General features: G+C 36.7%; 1 pseudogene; it reads right to left on the reverse strand.

Annotated features, from left to right (window-relative positions):
- Positions 1 to 18575: 18575 nt before the first annotated feature.
- LOC114100656 (olfactory receptor 8B12-like) lies at positions 18576 to 19262 on the reverse strand (annotated as a pseudogene).
- Positions 19263 to 24812: the final 5550 nt, after the last annotated feature.

Here is a 24812-nt window from a genome sequence, read left to right on the forward strand (position 1 = left end):
AGTTATTTCATAAAATTATAAGCCAGATTCGAATGGTAATATAATAAATATTAACATAGTTTATATACTGTATATATCTATTGAATACCTACTGAATATGTATAAATATCTACTGAATATGTGATCACTTCAAACTTTCTGGGATGATTTATAAAATAATTAAGGCTATCAGTGTATCTTGGAATTCTTTTTAATGTTTATTAAAGTTGATGATGTTATTGTTAGTCAAATGTTTGTTTAACAGAAAATAAACATTTATATTTTAGATGATCGATACCATGTTAGAAGTCTATTTTTCATAGGTCAATTGTACCTCATTGTCTATTGAGTGTCCTTAGATATTCAGTTTATGAAGTTATTAGTAAATTCCTGAAGTTGTTAATTGTCCAATTACAGACTTTTTTATATAAAATAATTCTGTGTTTTATTCTATGGCATAGTTTTGTTTTTATAACAGGTTATTAGTCATATCTATAATGTTTTTACTTTAAATTTGCACCAAGAAAACATATCCCTTTATATATTACTATTATATTATTTCCAAGAAAATAATATTTCATATTACAGAATGGTGATATTACATATCACTATATTATATTGTGAGGTTTATGACATTCTAAGAACAAATTGCTATGTGTCATAAATAATAAATGGGTTAATAGCACAGTGTGGAGGAGGACATTCAAGAGCTCAAAAACACAAAACAAAATAAAATTCTGGAAATCCAGTAAAGCCCTGCATATTTGGGCAAAGGCAAGTGATATTATAGGCTGACTCACTGGGCCTGTGAAGAGAAAAGGAAATTGTTGAGATTGTAAAAGCTGGTGATTGCTCCTCCTACTCTTTGCACATTCAGTAAATAATTAATTAAGAAATAAAATTCAGGATCCTCCAAGAAGAACAATAAAACATCAACTTCAATACTGATAGTTGTCTGGAAGACACAGTTTAGATCTGCAGCCATAAAACATTTTTCTAATTCCCTCTTCCCCCAGACAAATCAAATGAGTACTGGCACAAGGAGAAATGGATATCAGTTTTTCTCTACCCAGGGAGAATAATTACCTGAAAGAGGACACCAATGCTGGACCAGTGGACAGTTCAGTTCTACCAAGAGTAGCCCAGTGACACTGGGCCATTTGGTTCTTCTACTTCTCTACCTGAAGAAGGAGACCAAATAGATGGATAAAGAGAAGGGAGACCTCCCATTCTCCCTCTACTAGAGCATGGAAGTTAAGTAGTTAAGTGTTCACTTAGGAGGAAAGGCCCACTTAGAAAGAAAGAGAAACATTTTTCCCAAACCAAATTTTCTCTTGTTTAAAAAAAAAAAACTTTGCTTATCTCACATAAGCACATAGTTGCATGCTAAATTCTTATTTCCAAAGTTCTATAAATATAGCTCAGGATGGTTTCGGTGCTTAAATGCTTATTCTTTAAAATTATCTTGAAAAAGTAAGTAAGAAACATGAACAGATCAATCTCCCCAACACTATTTCCCTTCAGGCTATATTTCCCTTGTACTGCTCATTGACCTGCCCTGCTTCCAGTGTCCCAGGTCATTCTATGAAATCTCTGGGTAACAAAACAAAATGTGATCTGTATAGATGCCTGCTTTCCCACACCATATGGAACTTTAGGAATAAAAAGAGTAGACTTTGTTCTGGAATTATTCACCAGAATTTTCCTTCTTGCAACAACATTCCTGAACTCAGAGAAGTCAAGGGCACTCTATTCTGCCATTATTCATTTGTATGAGGAAAAAGGAACAGAGAGATGACCAGACACGCTGTTAAAAAAAAAAATGAATCTACTGCCTACGAGCTAGACCCTCTGGTGCATGTGATATTGAGAAAAGAATAAACCCATATGGTTTGTTTGGGCAAAGAGAACAGGAACTATTTCCAAAGTGTGTATAGGATATAGAAAAATCATTAGAGGTTGCACAGGTCAAGTCAAAGAGGCACCATTACCATGTAGGCTGAAGTGGACAAGGAGCTAGAGAGCTGAGTGGGGAGGCTCCAGGTGGATGAACACAGCCCACCGCACTATCAAGGGACAGTCTAGAGCAATAACATGCTACCTTGCTCATTTCTTTCCCCACATTTCTTGCTTAGGCAGAAGGTAAGAGAGTCTGATAATGCATCTCATGAGAGTCAGACTCAGGGGAACAGAGCAAGAGGACAAGTGCAGCGGATCAATCTGTACACCAAACCCGAGGATAACAGCATAGTCAGGAACACACCCTACAAACCCAAATGAATAGCAGGAGTGAAATGTGAGCCACCCAGATATCTCAGGCATAAGAGACAGGACACCTAGGTACAGGAGCACCCTATCCCAGGAGCTGGGTTCTGTTGAAAATTTCCAGTTCTTGTCAGAAATGGAATAAGGTCAGAGTAAGTGGAGCAGAGTCAATATTTCCAGATCTCCGTATCTGGGAAGAGCAAAGACAGAGGAAGCCAAGACTCCACTAAGAGCAGAACAAATCTATTGCTTTGCATTCCAAGGGCAAGTAATTAATTCACAATTAGCAAAAACAAAATTTCACTCAATATATAAAGCATCAGGATAAAGACAAATATGCTGTTATGAACTTCACTCATGATCATATAAAAAGAGCAGGAAATATATCCAGAAGGAGGAAAGCTCATGAAACAAATGATAAATGACCAATTCAGATGCAATGCTTCTCTCCTTAATGTCTCATCAGTTACAGAAATACCTCTGCCAGTTGGAAGTGAACCAGATACTCACCAGTGTTCCACCCACACGCTCTCAGATCCCATTCTCATTCTGTTGCACCCAAGATTCAAGTCAAGTGTTCACAAACTCCCAACGGTCAGCATCTACTTCTATTAGTTAGAAATCTCCAATCAAGATGTCACAGCTTGTTTCCTGCTCAGGAAAGCCCAGAGAACCTGGAAGTTTGCACCTATGTGGAACATTCCTACATCCCTAACTTACATGGGTAGGGTGTAAACACTCCAGATGCTTGATTGCTGCTGAAGTCACTTCTAAGTCATGTCACACAATTTCTTCAGACTCCATGCATTCTTGAACTAAAGTACCCATTATCCAGAATGACTTGATATTGTATGCTTTCTCAGTCATCCTTGGTCTCTATTCTGTATTTCCCTTCTGGATTTGCATAGAAAGCCTCCAGAAAAATCACTTTTACATGATGAATCTTTATCTGAGCATTTTCTGATGAACTCAGTTCTCAACCCGCAATCCCTCCACAAGGGTAAGGAAACCAAATGAAGAGTGTGGGAAAATAATGCATCTGGAGGAAAGGAGAGAATAATTGTAGACAAAATTTAAATCATTACTTTTTAGAAAAAGAATGTTTAGAATCTAGAATGTATCATGAAAACTATCAAAGACAAAGTATATTTTAAATATCAGTATATCTCCAACTCACAGGGGAAAAAAAATGCAGAGAACTAGCTGTTGGGTGCAGCATGGCTACCAGTTGGCTGGAGAACCGAGTGGTGTTAACCAGCAGCACCTGGAAGCTTGTTCCCAGAACAACAGCAGAAGCATCATTGGAGAATTTCTTGGGAAGAAAAATTCTTGAGTTCCACCCCAGGCCTACCAAATCACAAACTCTATGTATAGGACCCAGAATATGCATTTCAGCAAGCTGTCCAAGAGAATCAGATATGGTAGACACACACACACACACACACACACACAACCTACAGTTTCACTTCTGTCATTTCAGTTCTCCTTGGTCAACCACTGTCTGAAAACATTAAATGGAAAATTAATTACAAAGGTGAACATGCATAAAATCATCATCTTTTCATATATGTGGGTTCCATTTATGCAGATTCAACCAACTGCAGATCAAAAATATTTGAAAAAAAAAAACACTGAATACATAGTTTTTTTTCCTCATCATTATTCCCTAAACAGTACAGTATAACAACTATTTACCTAGCATTCATGTTGTATTAGGTATTATAAGTGATCCGGAAATTATTTAAAGTACATGGGGTTTGCATAGATTTTTAAAAATACTATGACATTTTAGATAAGTTTTGAGCATCCATAGATTTTGATATCCACAAAGGGTCCTGGAATCAATCCCCCAGATACTAAGGGAGAACTGTGTATTGGCATAATTGTTCTGTATTATTATTGTTATGTTAACCTCTTATTATGTTTAACTTATAAATCTTTTTCACAGGTTTTTATAGATAGGGGAGAACAGTATTAGAATGTATCCCCCATGGATAAGTACATACTTAAATTTGAAAAACACTGGTGTAGCCTCTTGTCTCAGAAGTGAACAACGTTCCGTGCATTTACCTGATTCAAAGGAAAAGAATGGCTTTGGTATTTTCCTGAGGAGAGAGAAAACAGAGGATGGAGGGAAGAATAGTGGAAATAAGTCTGATAAAGAAGATTTTGATGAGAAACCTGACTTCAAATTAAATCTGTACCAGCCACTTTTCCATCTCATATTAAAGAAAGGAAACATCATCCATCCATGGCTCCAAGGCAATGAGACAATATTTAAAAGGAAGTTTCCTTTACATTTGTATAGATTGGAGATCTGAATGGAAACAAGAAACTTCCTTGATTCTCTCCTAAAGTAGTTTCTGTAATAAACATCAAAATATATTTTTCACAAATACAGCACAATTTTTTTACTTCTTCCCCAAAAGTTTGTTTATCCCAGGAGTATGAGTAGAAGCCACTCTTTCCACTGGCTATCTGCAAAAAATGACAAATACTCAATACAATATGTGGGCTGAAAGGAAGCAAATTATATTCTATCAGTGTATAATTATGTCAAAATGAACCTTAATATTACCTATAACTATAATGCATTAAAAAATTAAACTGGACATGAAAATGTAAAACAATTTTTAATTAAAATCACTTCAGAAAAATTTCTAGAAATTTTCACAGCTTCCAAAGATTCCTTGTTATCAAATAACAATGGAAACTGCCCCAACAGGGACTGAAATCTATGCATGAAGGAGAGCTACAAAGAGAAAGGGAAATAAATGTCATCTTACCGTTGGCTCTATGGAAGCAGTAATATGCTGTGTAAAGACAGCAGGGAAGAATCACACATAACCATAGTGACATTTTTCTAAAGATACCTCACTTTTAGAGGCAAGAATCAGTACTTTTTCTCTATTATTTTGGCTAAGAGAGAAGTTCACTGTATGAATGATTCATATTTGATTCAATAATTATTCCATAATTCTTTGATTTCAGCATTTGAAAAAGAATATGAAAATTAAATTATACCCAGTTGCTATAAAAAGTTCCCTCCAAGACATGGTGTTAACTAAATGATGGTGCAATTTTTTCTTGAATTTACCTTCTTAAATAATGCTACATATTTCTTCCCATAAAAATGTAATGTAATTACTGTTTAAAAAGAGGAGTGGGCAAAACACCATCAAGTTCAGGTCAAACAACCACTAGTCTGTTCTTTAATTCTATCATTTTCTCATCCCAAGAATTTTATGTCATGGAATCATACAGTATTTAATCTATGGGACTGTCTTTTTTTCATGCAGTGTAATTCTCTTGAGATGTACCCAAATTATATATGTTAATAATTTGTTCCTTTTTGGAGAAGGAAGATGTGGCTATAAAAAGCAATAGGAAACATTAGGGAGTCTTGTGTCCATGAAAGAGTTATGCCTTGACTGTATCAATAACAATATTCTAGTTGTAACACTGTACTGCAGTTTTGTAAGATGTTATCATTGGGAGAAGCTAGGCAAAGAGCACATGAGATCTTTATATTTTTTTTTCTTAGAACTACATGTGAATCTGCAATTATATAAAAATGAAAATTTAATTAAAAATTAGTCAATCAATTCAGGTTAGATGCTGTGACTCTTTCTACTTGGTGGCCTCATGCCTAAATGTCAGGATGGACATCAAGGTACATTAATAGGAACTGATCCTGTAACTCAAGGATGTCCTGAAAATCAGATATAAGCCCTCCAGGACATGGAAAAAAATCACATTATGAAATACAAGTGCATCTGGACAAGATTGTTACACTCTGACATTAGAGTACAAAAAGAAACATGGATCTAAAATATATGTATATATTTTATATCAAAAAAATTGTCATAAGACCCCATAGACAAAAGAAGCATTGGCCACTCTTCTTAAGTTTGTACAGAAAAGGCAGGCCAGAGAAAGAGTATCAAAAAAAATTTATATGGTAAAAGAGCCAATGGAGATGGGAGATTAAAGGTCTATAAACTATGGGTAAATTTTGAGAAAATGAAATGCAAAAAAATGAAAGGAATTTGACTAATTCAAAATTCATCAAGTGTTGTAAAATACCCATTGGATCAGGGAATAATGTATACCTCTTTAAGATAGTAAAATACCTAAATCTCAGCCCAAAAACCAGTAGGCTTTAGAAGGCATTAGAAAACAAATTTACAAATAAATAAAAGACAGTAGAATCAGAAGAAAACAAATAGAAATATTTCTACTTATGGAAGACTTCATCACATATTTGGAAAACCTGAATGAATCAATGAAAAAATCTCTACAGATTTTGAGAATACACACCACAAAGATATGATAAAGTTTAGGGTGATGGTATGTAAATTACCCTGATTTGAGCATTATCATTGCATACATAAAATAAAACATCACATTGTACCCCATAAACATGCATAGTTATTATTTCAATCAAAAAGAAGAAATTTTTAAAATAAAAATCTCTACAAATAATAAATTACATTATAAAGTAGAAAATTAACATAACTCATATATATAAATAATAATTTCAAGATCCAATGAGTGAAAGATAAGATTATCATGATAGTCACCAAAATAAAATTACCAAGCATAAGTCCAATGACAAAAGAGATGAGGAAAATTATGAAGCACTCCCAAAAGATACTGATGTAGACCTGAAAACAAAATGGAAATATGTACACACTTCATGACTGGAAGCCTCAAGATCCAAAGATGTGAATTGTCCCTAAGTTTATTTGTAAATTTAAGAGGTAAATTTTAAAGCATCAATGCAAAAATATGCCCTTGGGATTTTTCCTGGAGCTAGACAGATTAATTATAAAGGTTATGGTTAAACATGAATAGTAAGCAAAATCCCAAAAGAAGAATATGTGGGAAGCTACCCTCAAGATAAGAAAAACAAAATGATATTTCTATAGTTAAAGCAATATGGTACTAGCTTACAAATAGACTGATAGACCAATGGGAAAGAATGGAAAATACAGAAATAGCCCAACTGCTGATGACATTTTTGTATGTGATAAAGGCAGGAGCTCAAAATTAGGAAGATAGACTTTTTTTTTTATAAATGGTGACAGAATAACTGAATAGCCATATGGAAAAAGATAAAGTTGGATTCATTCCTCACACCACACACCAGTACAATTTCTAAGTAGATCAGCTATCCACATGTTTAAAAAAATGAAATCATACAAAAATTGTGGAAAAACAAATCACTTCATAATCTAAGAGGAGATCAAACATTTCTATGATTAAAACACCCAAAACAATAAATGATTGTGATTTAAAATATATAAATACCTTTTTATCATGAGAAAAGTCAAAAGACAAATCAAATATTGGGGAAAAGTATATATGCAACTTATACCTCGGACTAAAAACTAATGCCCCTGATATATAGTCTCCAAAAAAAACTGAAATCAAAATCCCAATAGAAAAGCGAAAGGTTTCAGGGGGAGGATGGCCAGTGTCTATTTTTCATCTATCAATTTGGAAAATTTGAAAGTTTTGAGAATATGCTATTTTAGAGAGAATGTTGAAAAGCAGGCATTCCCATTTATTGCTAAAAGAAATACAAATATCTGTTCTCACCAAAAGGAACTCAAGGTAATTCTAAATCCTCAGTGTTATTTTGTTTGTTTTGCTTTTGTAGGAATTTAGAAGCTTGATAAAATTAATATGGATATATAAAAGATTTAAAGTAACCAAAACAACTTTTTAAAAGTTGAACCAAGATGGAAAACTTATACTAAATTATTTTTTCATATTTTTATTAGTACATTATAATTATTTATAATGGTTGACTTTATTCTTATATATTCATACATGCACATAATATAGCATATAATTTGGTCAATATCATTCCCCATTATTTCTCCTTTCCCTATTCCCCCTCTCCTCCTGGTCTCATTCCTCTACTTTACTGATCTCCCTTCCATTTTCATGAGATCCCCCACCTTTCTTTTCCTTTCCTCTCTAGTTTCCAAATGAGAAAAAAACATACAACCCTTGATTTTCTGAGTTTGGCTTATTTCACTTAACATAATGTTCTCAAGTTCCATCCATTTTCCTGAAAATGGCATAATTTTGTTGTTCTTTATTGTTAACTCCATTGTATGTATATATATACCACATTTTCTTTATCCATTCATCCATTAATAGACAAGTGTGAATCGTGTTGCTGTTAACATGGGTATGCATATATCAATATAGTATGCTGGCTTTAATTCTTTAGAATAAATACCAAGAAGTGGTATAGTTGGGTCATATGGTGGTTCCATTACTAGTCTTTTGAGGAACCTCCATACTTATTTCCCTCCTAATTGTACTAATTTACAATCCCAACAACAATGAAAAAGTGAGGTTTTTTTCCTCCACATCTTCTCCAGCATTTATTAATATTTGTATTCTTGATGGCTGCCATTCTAATTGGACTGACATAAAAACTCATTTCCCTAATTGCTAATGATGTTCAGAATTCTTTCACTTGTACTCCTTCTTTTGAGAAGTGTCTGTTTAGTTCATTTTCCCATTTATAAATTGGGTTGTTTGTTTTTTGTGTTTTGAAAAGTTTTTGGTGAAGTTTTTTGAGTTCTTTATATATTCTATCTAGAATATATCTATTAAATCTATTAGTCCTCTTTCAGAAGAGTAGTTAGCAAAAATTTTCTCCCATTCTGTATTCTTGCTCTTCAGTTCTTGTTTTGTTTGCTTGCCAAAAGCTTTTTAATTTTATGTCATCCCATTTATTAATTCTTGGTATTGATACTGGTCTTGAAAATAAGAATCGGGTCCTCATTCCCCTGTGTGGAAGATTAAACACCCTAGAAATGCTGAGTCAAGGGTAGAAAGTAAGTTTTATTTAAGGGATAGAAAGAAAGAAACTTGTTGAGAGAGGAAAAGGGGACTCAGAACTCAGGTATCACTGGGAGTTGGGGTATCTTGTATTTTTAGAAATCTCAATTTTTTTCTCATCTTGCAGATGTGACCAAAAGGCAGGAAAAGAGCTGCCCAGCGGTAACTCATTAGCAACTCCTTGTGTTTGGAGGAGTGATTCCCTGGAGGTGTTGGTAACCTTGGTAACCAGTTGTAGGAGTGCTTTCTGGAGGCGTTAGCATTTCGTTTCCTTTTCTTTGAATTAGCCCCCATCTTCCAAATCATTGCCTGCACTTGTATGTTGTAGTGTTGACTCACATTTTCTTCTAGGAATTGCAGTTTCCTCATCTTATTCTTATGTATTTGGTCAATTTTGAGTTGACTTTTGTGCAGAGTGAGAGATAATTATCTCATCTCATTCTTCTACATATGGATAACTAGTTTTCCTGGCATTGTTTGTTTAAAAGACTATCTTTTCTTCAGTGTGTGTTTTGGGCAAATTTATCAATGATAGAATGACTGAGGATTTGTCTCTCAATTTGTATTCTGTTCTGTTCCATTGGTCTATGTTTTTATGTCAATACCATGATACCATACAGTTGTTTTTGTTTTGATTTGTTGGACTGGAGATTGAACCCAAAGGCACTTTACCACTGAGATATATACCCAGCCCAGCCCTTTTTTTTTTTTTTTTTTTTTTTTGAGACAGGGTCTTGCTAAGGTGCTTAGGCCCTCACTAAATTGCTGAGGTTGGCCTTTAGCTTGATATCCTCCTGACTCAGCCTCCTGAGGTCCTGAGATTATAGGCATGCACTACCATGCCTGGCCCATGTATTTTTTTAATGCTTTTATTAATTCATTGTAGACATACATACTATTTAGATTCATTTTGACATAACCATACACGCAAGAAATATAATCTGCTTCACTTCAGTCCCTGAAATTTTCTCTTTCTCTCCCCTCTTGCCTCCCTGTTTCCCTTCTTCTAATCTATTGGTCTTCCTTCTATTTATTTATAGCTTTTAGGGAAGCTTTATAAGTGTACATAAAAGTAAAATTCACAGAGGTATATTCATATATTTACATAGCATAATTAGGTCCATTTATTCCACAGAAATATAGCTCTGTAGTATAATTTGAAATCAGGTAATATGCCTATAGCATTGTTTCTTTGGCTTAGAATTGCTTTGGATACTTTGGGTCTTTTATTCTTCCAAATGAATTTCAGGAATCTATTTTCTAGTTCTGTGAAGGATGCCATTGGTATTTTGAAGAGGATTACATTGAATCTGTACATTGCTTTTGTCTACTGATGAACATGGGAGGTTTTACCATCTGTTATGGCTTAGATATTATATGTCCTCCAAGAGTTCATGTGTAAGACAATGCAAGAAAGTTTAGAGGTGAAATGATTATAAAATGGTTATGAGAGTATTAACCTAATCAGTGTATTAATCCCCTTATAGGGATGAACTGGATGGTAACTGTAGGCAGGTAGGGCATGGCTGAAGGAGGGGGGGGGGTCACTGGGTGTGTATCCTTGTGATATATATTTTGTCTGTGGTGAGGGGAGTCTCTCTCTCTCTCTCTCTCTCTCTCTCTCTCTCTCTCTCTCTCTCTCCCCCTCCCCTTCCTTCCCTCCTTACTGATCATCATGTCCTGAGCCACTTTCCTCTGCCACACTCTTCTGCCATGATATTCTGCCTTAACCATAGTCCCAAGGAATGGAGTCAGCCACCTGTGGACTGAGACCTCTGAAACCATGAGCCTCCAAATAAACTTTTCCTCCTCTAATTGTTCTTGTAAGATCTTTTGGTCATAGCAGCACAAAAGCTGACTAAGACAAATTAATGCCCAAAAGTGGAGTTGTTGCTGTGACTAACATGACCATGTGGTTTAAATTTGGGGAGCTTTTGGGAATTTGTGGGAGGAATTTGGGGAAGTTTAGCAATGCAAGCTGGAAAAGTTTTAGACTGTTTAACAGAGCTTAATGGGTGATTCTGGTGGTAGTTCAGAAGACCAGAATGCCAATAGGACTATTTTCAGTGAAGATGGGGCTAATGAGATTTCAGAGAAGGAAGATTCTATTGGAAATTAGATTAGAGGTTATTCATGTTATGATGTGGCTAAGGAGTTGTCTGCATTTGCCCATGTTCTAAAACTTTCTGTGAGGCTGAATTTAAATGTGATGGACTTCATCTGGAGGAAGAAATTTCTAGACAGCATAGTATTCAGGCAGTGGCATCAGTATTGCTGGCAGCTTTTATCCAAATTTATTGTGATGATCAGGAACAAAAAACAAAGCAGAAAGATTTGAAAAACTTGCAGTTTGACCAGGAAATGTGAATTAAACTTGGGCAAAGGGATATGTGGTTGTTAAAGACATTACAGCCACTGAAGAAATGCTAAAGACTTTGCCCAGAGGCAATAATAGAGATGGATTGAGGGCATCTCAGAAATTGGCAAGACCACACCCAACTCAGGATCAAGGGCATAAAAGTAAAACTTCCTTTGAGAAGGAAGTGGGGCACCCTCTTTTCACAAGGTGGCCAAGGAAGTTGTTTCACCTTGCTCAGCCACCCAGGCACTTAGAGGTTACTGCAGCTGTGGTCCCTGGAAGCTTGACAACTATTTGAGAAGGTGGCAGACCTTGGTGTCAACCATGCAGTGCTAGTTCTGCAGGAATGCAGACTGCTGGAGTTAGGGAGTCATGGAGACTTCTGCTGAGGTTTCAAAGGAAGGTCTGGGAAGCCAGGCAAAGTGAAGCAGGGTCAGGGTCCCTGTGTGCTGCCCCTGAGAGGGGCAATGAATGGAGATATGAGAAGGAAATCAAAGTTGCACTGGAGACCCCCAACCTTAAGAAATGCTGGTGCCACGGACCTTCTGCCAAGGAAATCTGTAGGAATTATGCAGAGACAAGCCTCCAGAGAGGTCATGTGGGCCAAAATCAGCAAAGCCAAAGGGGCAGAGCTACACAAGCCTTTTGAAGAGGACATCACGATGCCATGTGCTCCAAATGCTAGACATGGAACTACTGGATTTGTTTGCGATTTCAGTCTTGCTTTGGTCTCATCCCTTCTTTTGATGCCCCTAACTCTCCCTTGTAAAATGGGAATGTTTATTCTGTACCTTTATATATGTAACTTTCTTTTGATTTTTACAGGGGCTCACACTTGGAATTTGCCTTGAGTCTCAGTGGAGACTTTAGACTTACACTTTTGGGCAATCTTGGAACTGTTGAGACTTTGGGGACTCTTGAAAATGGACTAACTATATTTGGCATTATTAGATGAGCATGAGCTTTTGGGGACCAGGGTAAGAATGTATGGTTTATGTGTTAGATGTCCCAAAAAAGCTCATGCGTGAGACAATGCAAGAAAGTTTAGAGGTGAAATGATTTGGCTTTGGTTTTGAGAGTCTTAACCAATTAGTACATTAATTCCCTGATAGGAACTAACTGGATGGTAATGTAGGTAGGTAGGGTGTGGCTGGAGGAACTGTGTCCCTGGGGGCTTGTCTTTGGAGTATATGTTTTGTCCAAAGTGAGAGAAGTCTCTGTCTTTTCCCTTTCTCTCCTCTCTTCTCCCCTCCCCTCTCTTCTCTCTTGTGTCTTCTCTCTCTCTCTCTCTCTCTCTCTCTCTCTCTCTCTCTCTCTCTCTCTCTCTCCATCCATTCCTCCCTTCCTCCCTCCTTCTTGATCATCATGTTCTGAGCCACTGTCCTGTGCCACACTCCTTTTCTGCCATGATGTTCTGCCTCACTTCTGGCCCCCAAGGAATGGAGTCAGCCATTTAAGGATTGAGACCTCTGAAACCATGAACCCCCAAATAAACTTTTACTCCTCTAATTGTTCTTGTAAGGTCTTTTGGTCACAGCTGTGAAAAGGCTGATTAAGATACCATCTTCTAGTGTTTTCTTTAATTTCTTACTTCAATATTTTTATTGTAGAAGTTTTTCACCTCCTTGGTTAGATTTATTCCTAGATATTTTTTGAGTCTATCATGAATGGGGTTGTTTTTCTGATAATCTTTCTCAGCAAATTCATTATTGGAGTACAGGAAAGCTACTGATTTTTTATGTTGTTTTTTCAACCTGTTACTTTGCTTAATTTATTAGCTCTATTGATCCTCATGTAAAGCTTTTGGGATCTTCTAAGTATAAGACCATACTGTCTGCAAACAGTGACAATTTGACCGATTGCTTTTCTATTTTGATACCTTTTATTTCCTTCTCTTGCCTAATTGCTCTGGTTAGAATTTCTAGTACTACATTGAATTGGAGTGGTGAGAGTGGACATACTTAACTTATTCTGAATTTTAAAAGAAACACAGTTTTTCCCAATTCACTATGATTTGTGCTTTAGGTTTGTTATATATAGATTTTATGGTGAAATAGCTCCTTCTATTCCTAGCTTCTTCAAAGTTTTTACCATGAATAGGTGCTGAATTTTGTCAAAGGCTTTCCCTGTATCTATGAAGATGATTATGTGTTTTTGTACTTATTTCTACTTAGGTGGTTAATTATGTTTATTGATTCTTTTACATTAAATCACCCTTGCAAACCTGGAATAAAACCAACTTGGTCATACACTAATTTATTTTAAGAATCATTCTAAAGCTACAGTAATCAAACTGTGTGGTACTGGTATCAAGAAGAACAAATAGATAAAAAGAACAAAATAGAGTTAGCATAAACAAACACACACAAATTCCATCAACAGATTTTTAACAAAGGTAAAAAAGACAACCACTGGGAAACTATAAGCAAAACCCGCCCCCCAGAAAACCGTAAAAACAACTTGGACCCATACCTCACATTATACAAACATTTACTCAAAAAATATATTATTATTATTATTATTTTATTATTATTATTGTTAACATAAATGTTTAAAAACCTATAAAACTTGTAGAATAAAATAATATGAGAAAATCTGTGATATTTTAAGTAGAAAGTTACCAGATGTGACAATGCTATAATTCGTGAAAGAAAAAATTCTAATAAATTGGACTTCACTACATTAAAAACTTCTGTTAAGAGAATGAAAAGACAAGCCATGCACTCTTTTAAAATCACATATTTGATAAAGGGCTTGAATTCAATACATATAAAGAAGCTAGAGACTTCAATATTTAGTAATAAACAGCCTAGTTTAAAAAATAGAAAACAATTTGAATAGATATCTCACCAAAGAACATTTATGGATGGCAAATGTTCATGTGCAAAGATGTTCATCATTAGTCACTATTGAAATGCAAATTAAAAATACAATCAGATATCATTTTGTACAAATTAAAGTATTTTTAATTTAAAAGTGGGCCATACCAAGTGTTGGTGAGGATGTTCAAGAACTTAAAATCTCAAAAAATACTAGTAGATATGTAAAATGATACAACCATTCTGCAAAACAGTTTGACAACTTCTTAAAAATTAAGCCTACACCAATGAAATAACCCAACCATTCCACTCCTAGGTATCACTCAAGAGAAATGTCAGATATGTCGATATAAAGACTTGCACATGAATAATCATGATATTTTTGTAAGTAATAACCAAAAACTGGAAACAACCAAAATGTCAGAAAAATGAATAAACAAATGGTAGTGTGGATTACTACACAGCAACAAAAAGCAACACATGTAACATAATGGAAGAATCTTAAAATATTTAAACTGAATGATAGATACTAGACAAGAATTTATGCATATTTTATGATTCCATTTACTTAAAAGTCTCTAAAATAAAAAAGAGCAGATCACAAAGGAGGTATGGGGAAAAGAGCAAGAGGAGGGAGAAATCTCAAAGGGACAAAACAATGGTGATGGTTTCTTGAATATGTATATAATAAAAGCTTAAAACATATGCAGCTTACTCTATATCAATTGTATCTTATTAAAACTCTCAAAAATATAAAAAATTGATAAATTAAAAATTTATTTTTAATTTTTAATTGAATTGAAAATATTTGTAATTCTGACACCTTCATGTGTCAAGTGTCCTGCTTCTATCAAGTTTAACCAAATCAGAGATAGAAATGATGTAACCACTAGTTGGAGACAAAAGATCAGGAAAACCAAAATCCAGCCAGACCTAAGGCTACCATGAATTTCCTGTGTTGCCTCCTCTGTCTTCTTTCTCACTCATACCCCTTCATTTTGCTTTTCTTCTGACCTCAGGATAGAGAGTAAAAGATCTCTTAAAAAGAACACAGTGCTACAATTCACAATAGCTAAACTGTGGAGCCAACCTAGATGCCCCTCAGTGGATGAATGGATAAAAAAAATGTGGCATATATACACAATGGAATTTTACTCAGAAATAAAAGAGTATAAAATCATGGCATTTGCAGGTAAATGGATGGCATTGGAGAAGATAATGCTAAGTGAAGTTATCCAATCCCAAAAAAACAAATGTCAAATGTTTTCTCTGATATAAGGAGGCTGACTCATATGGGGTAGGGAGGGGGAGCATGGGAGGAATAGATGAATTCTAGATAGGGCAGAGGGGTGGGAAGGAGAGGGAGGGGGCAGGGGATTAGCACGGATGGTGGAATATGATAGACATCATTATCCAAAGTACATGTATGAAGACACAAATTGGTGTCAACATACTTTATATACAACCAGAGGTATGAAAAATTGTGCTGTATATATGTAATAAGAATTGTAATGCATTCCACTGTCATTTATTTTTTAAAAAACTATTAAAAAAATAAAATAAAATTGAGTATCAAAGAAACAGTGCTAAACATACAAGGCAAACTTGATAAATCAATCTTCATTAAAATTAAGAACATCTGCTATCTAAGATACCTCTAAGAATGAGCAAGTCATTGTATGAGAAAATATTAATTATACATATATTATAATTATATAGTACTTTCTAAATTTCATCATAGAATATATGATTTTTATGTGGTTACATAAATATACATATATACATACACATATATCCTTTCATATTTACATAATCACAAAGGTATGTATGTTCATATGAAAAAGCTCAGTGAACTATATATTTAAGATTTGTGTACTTTCCTGTAAGTTACATGAGGAAATATTTTGAAGAAAGTTTTTTACTTCATTACATACATTGTACTGCATACCCACCACATCTACCCCACTCCAAAATTCTAGATCCTCAGAATACAAGTCATATATTCAATTACATACAATATAATTCTCCTTCTCTATGCTTATTCTTTTCATCAATGTTGAACAAAATCATTCAGAAGATAAAACTTAACATTTATCCAGACTTCCCTTAATTCTCCAATAGAAAAGAACTTTCAAATTATTTATCTAGTATATTACTTATTGCTTCTCAAATAAATTTTACATGAATAGTGGGTTTAGATCAAAAGGCTATTCTTCTGATTCTTTATATGAAGCTGTAGTTCCTTTTACATAGTACTTCAGACTTACTAACACATCCAGACATCACCATTGTTTCCCCATATTTCCCATATTAGCATATCATGTATTTGCAATGCCTGAAAATTCTATAGCATTTGCTTCTCCTAATAAACAACTGCTTGGTGTTTCTGGGATTTGTACCCAAAACTATCTACTGCTCTATTACTTCCTCTAGAACATTCAATGGAAATATAACTGAAGCCACAAATGTCATTCTAAATGTCCTAGTAGATATATTAAAACACTAAACAGGGAAATTAATTTTAATAATATATTTTATTTAATATATTATCAATTCGATATTTTATATTACTTTTTCATACTGATTCTTCAAACATCCTTTGTGTAGTTTACCCTTATATTGCACACTTACAGTATATCTTAGAAATGGATGAACACATTTCAAGCACTCTGTAGCCATACAGAGCTAGTGATTACTGTATTAGATAGTGCAGCTCCCAGTCACCTTGAACCACACTTCCCCCATCAAACCTCTAACATCTTTGAAATGAAACTCCAAATGCAGTCCCTATTAAACTTAAAATAATATATGACACTTTCATCTGGCATTTTTACATTTCTTTAAACTTTAAATTTCTTTAAACTTCTCTGGAAGTTCTAATCCACTGGGCTGTGTTCATAGAGCTCCACCTACCAAGTCAGTGGGAACCATGCTTGTTTCTATATGAACCTAACATACTTCCCACGCATACAATACAAAATCATTAAACACCGATCTTGTCATTTTGCCAAGCCTAACTCAACAAAATATTTCACCTCCTACACTCTCGCAAAGTGTTATATATTAAAATTTTCCTGTGAAAAATAGCATGAAATTATTGAGAATATATTCATAACTTAAATGTCTTAGGTCAACTAGCATGTGAAGTGAAGTCTTCCAAGAAAGAGATGAGGCAAGAAAACAAGGCATAACAGAAAACAGAGTGGACAAGGAAGGATTCAAGCTGGGAATCCAGACCCAGCTCAGACACCGGTAGTCTTATATTCTTGGGCAACACACAAATATTTCTTTGTGTCCATGGTGTGATGTATCACATAAAGGGGCTGAATGAAATGATTCCTAAGTTTCTACTTAACACTGAATATTCTATAATTATAGAAACTATTTTTGTAAAATGAGAAAGGAAGAGTTAGGGGTGAGGCTAAAGGAAAATAAATCCACTCAGAGAAAGAGTTAAAAGTCCCTCTGCATATAGAATAGAAAGCACTAGAGTTTGAATTCCTCCTTGAAAACCTAATGATCATAACTAAGGTACACTAATTCAAAAATTCTTGCATCCTTTTTCACAATTTCTCTTAAAAATTTCAAAAAGAAATTGTTCTGTTCAAGTTTTTCTTCATTGGTAAACTCAGGTTACAAGTTAATCAGTTAAACATGGGCACAACAGAGAGAATAGGGAAGATACTTTTCCCTGGTACAGTTATAAAAAGAAAGTGACTTCAAGTACACAAAATATCCTGACTTTTGTTGATCAACTTTCCATCATTTTGACAAAATACCTGATAAAACCAACTTAAAGGAGGAAAGTCTGATTTTAGCTTACAATTTCAAAGGTGTCAGTTCATGGTTGGCTGGCTCCTTGGTTTTAGACCTGTATATGATGAAGCAGAAGATAATGGTGAATAGTGGGTTTAGATCAAAAGGCTATTCTTCTGATTCTGAAGAGGGTGAGTGCCTCATTTACCGTGTCTTGGAACACGTGTTAGATCAAAGCTGCTCAGTTCACTGAAACTAGGAAGCAGGGAGAGATCACTTGTAAAACAAAGCACACCAAAAAACTATTAAGCTATGAATACATAAGTGAATTAATGCATTCATGAGGTCAAAATCCTCATTATACAATCCACTCCCAAAGGTCCCACTCTGAAAACTACTGCGTTGGAGAATAAAACTTCAACACAAGTTTGTTGGGGTGGGGAAACAGTTAAAATCCAAACCATAACATGGCCCACAAAGTAAAGAAAAACACTAATTATGTGGGAATTGCAAGTAATAAAGGCTTTGGGTCATGGGTTCACCCTCATTGGAGCTAATGTGGAGAATGCAGGAAAAAAGAAAATCATAAAAATGGCAACAATAAGTACCCCAATGCCAATTGTCACAATAATAAAGACTATTAGCAAATTTATATAAAAGTTATTGCAGGACAGCTCAAGGAGAAGAATGAGTTTGCACATATACTGATTACTGCAGTTGTCTATACATGAGGTCAGAAACACTGCATTTCTTATGTAGCCACAGCCCCTAAAACCCTCATCCTTAGACACCCCACAAAAGGAGTACTTGCAGAGAAAAAGTTACTGTGAACAACAATGGCTTATAGATGGTGACATAGTGATCATGCACCATTGCTGACAGGATGAAGGACTCAGAAAAGACAAACAGAAGAAAAAGACCTTATTCATATACTCTGCAAAGGAAATTATGTTCTTTGAAACAAATTGGTCAACTTTGGGGGGAATGACAGTAGTAGAGTAACTAAAATCTCTGAGGGACAAGTTGAAAAGGAAAAAGTCCATGGGGATGTACAGGTGAGATTTCAGCCCTATCATGGTTTTAAAACCCAAGTTCCCCAACACCGTGACCATGGATAAACCTAGAAGCAGAAAGAGAAGTAGAATCTGGAGTCCCAGCTTGTTCCTTAAGCCTGCATGGATGAACTTTGTCATAAAATAGGAGTGCTCTGCAACCATTCTTCTCTAGGAGGGTCTATGAGAAAGAAAGAGAGAGAACTCAATATGGAAGTTAAAGGGGTGGAGGGAGGAGAAAAGAAAAAAAACATCAACTAAATGCTATGAAATACACTCTCTTCTAAATGGTGTGTTGCATTCCAACTGTCCTTATTTTACAGATGATGTAAAATGATGCCTTAGCAACTTGAACAAAGTCCCAATGCTACTGAGATGCAGCAGTGGGTGGACACAAGTTGTCAGGCTCCTGTACTTTCAGTTTCTAACCATTCTGCTGCAAGACGTGGTAGATGAGGCACTCACCCTCTTCAGTTAGGAGATACACTGCTGCTCTCTGCTGCCTCCCAACCATTTTTTTAATGGAGACACAAATGGCCCTGGAGGAAAGAAGGTTATAACTTGGAGTTCAGATGCCTCTGCTTCTGCTTCTCTTCTTTCAGAAACAAAAACATCTAGTTTATCTTGGTTATCTTGTTGAGCTGAAGAACTTGTTCTCTAATTGCACCTTTCCAGCTTCCAGGGAAGGAGCAGCATCCTTTTCTAGCACAATGGATAACAGAAGTTTAATGGGTTTCATTCTGCATTGGAGACCTCACAGAGTGACTTACCGAGCTCCTTGCCCAGAGACCACCTATACTCCCCAAGGAGAAAAAATGTTAATTTCATCCTTGAGAATGCTTCAGGTGCTCTTAATTACTGTTCATTCCTTCAAGTTACATATTTTTAAGTATAATTAAGAAAAGCACTATGGGGGGAAAAAACGATTCTAACTAGCTTTTTTTTTTTTTTTTTTTGAGTACTTGGCTTTGCACCAAACACTGTGTCTGACCCAACACCCTCATATGGACACAAAAGATTCCACAGCAATGTACAAACAACTTTGATTTATTTATTATTCACAGCAACTTCACAAATTAGATCACAGCTAATAAATTTCAGAATCTTAAGTCAAACGCTAATCTTTTTAACTCAAAAACCTCATAGGTCAAGTGATTTTGTTCATCTTCTGAAGCTCATGATATTTAATGTATATTACTGACAGCACCTAGTTTTGTCTCCAGAGTACATGCAGTCCTGGCTCCCCTGAATTATACTTATTATCAAAAGTTTTCAGGAAGGGATTTCATTAAGACAGAGACTAATAAATTTTTATGTGGTGACTTTCCTTCTGCACCCCTACACATGCATGTGCGCATGCATGGTGAAGTGGGGGGCTATATTAAAGGATGACTGCTCTCATAACCATGAAATTAATCTCAGGAAGTTTGAGCTTCATTGTGCCAGTGGGTTACAGAGGTTTTTGATCATGGGCTAATGAAAAAAAATTCTTCAAGAGGTCATAAAATCTTAAAATCAGAAGTACATCTTCTTCCAGGCAAGTCCAACTAGAACCACTGCACACAGGCCTGAGAACATTTTTTAGTATGTGCACATACACCAGTGAAAACTTGCTCAACCTCTGCTCTGTCTCAGGAATAATGGGTTCTCATTGGCCAATTTACACCCAGAACTATCCACATCCCACAGTGACTCTAATGAATCCCAATCCCTTTCCCCAATCCCACTGCACAGAGAAACAAAGAAAAACAATTCATTAAAACAAAATTAAGATAAGCCCATAAGGCAGGCTCTTCTTGAGATCCAAGAGCAAAGAAGACGTTGGAAGTTCTCTGAAAGCACTAGGGGATTTTGTCTGTTATTTCAGAGACAGTTTCCATGGCAACATCATTTCCAAATGCATTTTAGGCAGGGTTTCTCTAAAGCTATGTTACCTAATGACTTGCTCCAGTACAAGCAGCTAGAAAAAAGAAAAAACAACTATTTTGATTTTTTTTCTATTTTGTATAATGCCACCAACTTTCAAAACTTGAGAAAATGAAAAGTATCTTCCCTCTTCTGTTTATTTAAAATATACATTATATGTAACATTACAGAGCATGTTAAGATTTACATACAATAAAATATTTTTACATATGTATCTCATGCATGTACATTAGTTTCAGACTTCTGGTAGATAATTGAATTATGGAAGTATGGTCCGGCGCCAATCACTAAATACCATTAGGTTCCCAACTCCAATAAAGAAAAGTGAACCTGGTGAGAAAGAAGAGAAGGTAGCAGATAGGACTCAGCTTCAATTAGCTCATGAGGAAATAAGTAGAATTAAATCAACCATCAGAAGTCATGTGGGTTTGCATTAAAATGAACATTAAATTGATTTTAATGAACATATCCTGCAATATAATGTGCCAGGTTCAGAGATACAAAAATCATGGCTCATGCCAGAAAGTAACTTTAGGTCTAATAAAGTGTCTCCCTTCTGTCCTTTGTAGTTCCCATTTACCAGGGTTCAGTTTCTAACCTTCTACACTTTTTCTGCTTCCTTAAAACCTTAGCTCTTTTGTCTCATGGAGTCAAAAATACCTCTATATAAATGGCTCCAAGTTTGTATCATAACTTCTCAATCCTCTGTTGAGCTCCTTCCTTGTGTATCCAACAGTTTTTCTGGATATTTCCAAAAGTCTATCCTACAGTTATCCCAGAAATTGAGTACAAAGATGAACACAACTTTTTCCCAAAAAGTAAATGTCCTCTCAATGGCTCCCCTTATTTAATTGAGTGTAATCAATGGTGAGGAAGCATAGAATTCATAAATTTATTCTATTTCCGTTTTTCTAGAACAGTTCCAGTTTAAACCTAGTATTCCATTTTGTTATTCGTAGCTTCCCTTTCACCCTGAAATGTATCCTAATTAAATAAGTATTCTAAGAATGAACTTTAGACTCTGGCAGACTTCAGCACATATCTGGCTCTGCTACTTACTAGCTGTGATCTTAGGAAATTTGTTTAACCTATGAGTTTCTAATTTTTACGTTAAAATAAGGAAAATTACCACAATTCAAAGGATTGTTTTAATGAATAAATGATGCATCGTCTGGCACAAAGACACAAAAGTCATTTGTTATTGATATTATTATTTAGCAATTATGTATTTTGAAATTTTTCTAAAATTTCAAAAATTCATTTTTAAATTTTTATTAATGAATAAAATGTGTTTATTATTTATAAGAGTAATCTTAGCCTGCGGCCAACACAGGCTTCATAAATGAAGGTTCAGCGATGTGAGAAATCCTCAAGGAGTTTGAATTAAAGAGACAGGCTCTAATTACCTTTAAACCAGCTCCAGGACCGCTTCTCCTAGCTCCAGCCTCAAGCCACCTATTATGGTAGCGAGGTTTACTGGAGAGGCTAACGAGAGAGTGAGAGAGAAAGAGAGAACACACCAAGAAGTGGACTTTTATTGGGGAACAAAAACTTCTGAGGAAAATCCCATCCAATGAAGATTAAGGGGGGGCAGTGTTCCAAGGTCAGATTGAGTCTTCAGGGTAGTGGCCAGACACGCCTCCACACGGACAAGCCCTAGGACCTGAGAAGGGTAGGGAAAGGTCTAGACACAAAGATGTGTCTAAGCGCCTCTTGCCCAGCCAGGGAGGTAACTCACATCATGTGCAAGGATGGCCTCCCACAAGTAATAATAACTAATGTCCTTGGATAAAAGTAGTTTCACAAAGGATGTAACAGGAAAAGACTTAAAGAAGGGATAGCAATTCAAAGTCTTTACACAAGAAGGAGAAACAGAACAAGTGAACACAGCCTCATATTATGACATCATGATAAAATGAAAAGCAGGATTTAGAATTTCTATGGTTCATGAAAGTACAACAGAGAAGATCAACTTTGATTAAGTTCCCAAGTCCAGGGAAACAGGTCAAGGATAGAAGAATTGGCGATTTAATGAGGGGGGAAGATGAAGTGTTGAATTTCAGACAAAATTATGAAATGCTAACAAAACCTCCAAATGACTAAGAAAAGAAATTAGAAAACTGAAGAGCTTAGCTTGGTTGAAAGGGATTGTATACTAACTGAGAAATCATTGGAACAGCAGTGGACACAGAAAAGTGGAGCAATTGCTTCAAGGAGTATTGAAGATAAAATAATAGATCGATCCATGGCAAGAATGCATTATCCAAAAAATTCGAACACATAGGTAACAAAGGAAGAAAATGTACAAACAATAACAATAAAAGGCAAATTTAGTGACTGAGGACAAGAATTTAAGGCAAGAGATAAGGAAGTTGGCACCCAGAGTGGAAACGAGCTTGCCCTTCACCCAGCAAGTCCCTCGCAGGGCCGAGAGCCCCAGTCTCACATTCCAAGAACAGCGTTCTGCGGGGAAGCGTGAGACCCACAGGAGGCCCGCGGCTTTGCAGTCGGGGTTAGAGGGTGGGGAGAAGCAGAAGGAAGCCTGGGACAGGCACAGTAAGACCCCACTCCTCTTCCTCTGAGGGGACTCCTGCGCGGTCCAAGAGAACGGTGAGGCTAAGGGGATGGGGGAGGAGGAGGAGGAAAGGGACCCTCGGGGGACCCGAGTCTCCTGAGGCAGGAAGATGAAGCCCAGAAGCCAGATCCAGAGCAACCCCATGGCTCCCAGCCCTGCTTCCTAGACTAGTTCCCACCCTGATCTATCCCAGCCAGCTGCCCACCGCACATGTCCCTCCAGCCTGGTGGCCTGGTTCCAGTCAGCAAGATTAACAGGATTAGGGGCTGGGAGGGGCAAGGCCTGGCGGGACAGGGAGCAGGAACACGACCTCAGCAGGAGAATGTGCCCAGCTGCACACACTGTACCCTGTGCTGCTCACTGCTTCCAGGAGAGGGGCTGCGGCATGTTCCCAGGCAAGGCCCCGGCTCACCTGACATATTTGTGCGTTGGAGGCTTGGCACAGTGTGTGGTGGCAATTCCTGATGAGAGGCACCGGTCTCTGCGCCGCTCTATGCGCCGGACATTCACAAAGTCCCTGGGGGAGGGAAGGTTAGAACTGGGGGCACAGAGCTCAAGGAGAGCTGGGCATGGTGGCACACACCTGCAATACCAGAAACTAGGGAGGCTGAGGCAGGAGGATCGCAAGTTCAAAGCCAGCCTCAGCAAAAAAGCAAGGCACTAAGCAACTCAGTGAGACCCTGTCTCTAAATAAAATACAAAATAGGACTGGGGATGTGGGTCAGTAGTCGAGTGCCCTGAGTTCAATGTCCAGTACAAAAAACAAAAAACAAAACAAAACAGAGCCCAAGGAGGCCTGTGAGAAGAGGGTGTGGGGATACTCACCTGGGAGAGACCACACCGCCTGCAGCCCCTGCAGACAGGTCGTAGGAAACAAGGGTGTTGTCTTCCACCTGATGCAGGATCTGAGGGCCCATCAGGGGGACATGAGGTATAGCCCACACCAGGAAAGCCCCAGGGACAGTCCACATGTTAGGAACCTCCTAAACCAGCCTCCTCCCTGCCTGGGACCCAGGACTAAAAGCCATCACCCTTTGTGGGCCCTGGGCTGGGCACTCCAGGAGCATACTCCTGCTTCCCACCTCCTGCCCTGGCCCAGGAGGCACTAAGACCATCACCGCATTTTACAGAGGGGGAAGCCACCTCCCCTTGTTGTTACTGGTCACTCTAGGATATGGCTGGGCCCTGACACATGTGGGGAGGCAGGGCTGACC

The sequence above is a fragment of the Marmota flaviventris genome, chromosome 9 (assembly GCF_047511675.1).
Source record: "Marmota flaviventris isolate mMarFla1 chromosome 9, mMarFla1.hap1, whole genome shotgun sequence".
NCBI lineage: Eukaryota > Metazoa > Chordata > Mammalia > Rodentia > Sciuridae > Marmota > Marmota flaviventris.